Source organism: Dromiciops gliroides, chromosome 1 (genome assembly GCF_019393635.1).
Source record: "Dromiciops gliroides isolate mDroGli1 chromosome 1, mDroGli1.pri, whole genome shotgun sequence".
NCBI lineage: Eukaryota > Metazoa > Chordata > Mammalia > Microbiotheria > Microbiotheriidae > Dromiciops > Dromiciops gliroides.
In genome coordinates this window covers 255,725,570-255,727,098 of record NC_057861.1, presented here as the reverse complement: position 1 = coordinate 255,727,098, position 1,529 = coordinate 255,725,570, and positions in this window count along the sequence as shown.

Here is a 1,529-nt window from a genome sequence, read left to right as displayed (position 1 = left end):
ACCTGCCCCCACACACATTTTTAAATAGGTGGCATATATTACTAGGAACAGCTCTGAGTGGGTTTTTTCCTCATATGCACTAGGGTTTCATTTGTATACAAGGATCGGACTTAGCAAATGCAGAGTCAGGATACCAATGAGATCAATGGCAGTCTTCCCCATCCTTAGCACTGACTTGCTTTATATGTGTTGTCAGTTGATTTTCCTCTTCTCAGGGCTCTCAATCCTTCCCTCCCCATCATCACCATTATCTTTCCCTTTCTATCTACCTTCATTATTACCTGCTTAACACTGTCTCTATTATTTCAGCACTGCTGTCTTCCAATCCAGCATCACTCCTTGTATAAAGAATAACCCTCCCCAAGACCCAAAATTTAAAAAAAAAAGTTTTCACTAGACTTACTTTCTAAACGTATTACTTGCTCTCAGGGTTAGGACATTCAATTCACTTTTAACCATTCCTCAGTTCCATAACTAGTTTGGTCTTGGATTATAAGCTAAACTTTGTTTCCTTTGTGAGTCTTATGCCAACCACCTCAGCCCCCAAATATCACATGCTCTGAACCCCCCTTAGTTCAGTCAGTAGCACTCATTTGGCTCCTTTATTTTTAATTTTTATTTATCTCAAATCTATCTCAACTGTTCCCAACTATAATTCAAGCCATTTGAGAACAAGGATTGTATCTTGTATTTCTTTACAACCCTAGAGGCCATAGGCAACTGGGTTTTTTTTGTTGTTGTTGTTGTTGTTTTGTTTTTTTGCGGGGCAATGGGGTTACGTGACTTGCCCAGGGTCACACAGCTAGTACGTGTCAAGTGTCTGAGGCTGGATTTGAACTCAGGTCCTCCTGAATCCAAGGCCAGTGCTTTATTCCACTGTACCACCTAGCTGCCCTCTCAGTTATTCGTATCTACATTGCATAGTGAGAATTTAGGAGATGTACCAAGAGGACAAATGTAGAAAACCCTTCACTGGAGTTTCCTCTTCACACTTGAAATCCTTTTACTATGTTTAGTGAATCTATGATTGCACATAATCTATGATTATGTGGAAACTAAGACCTGCGTGATAAATTTGCCCAAGGTCACACATACAGTAAGTTATAGCACCAGGATTAATAATCTACAAACTTTTATTAAGTGCCTAGTATGTGTGCTAGGCACTGATTTGAACTCAGACCTTTTGATGCCAAAATTTGTGCATTGCACTGATGCTACATTCCCTTTGCCTCTCCCATTCTCTGTTCTTCAAATGCCAGCCCTACTCTCCTTAAGTCAGCAAGCCCATATGGATAGGAAGTCCCTAGTGGTAACTATTACAGGGTGACAAAGATTTTGTGGGCAGAGAACAGCGTGCCCTGTGCCTCAGAAAGGCTGTGTTATGTCAGCTTGAAGATACTCAGCCTCCAGTATAGCATTCCTTTTTTTCCCCATGTACCAGATGGTCATCACAACTGTGCTCATGGAAAATGACCCAGAAGCATATCAGTTAGCTCCTAGCTGAAGTACAGTGCTACTCTGAAAATCAC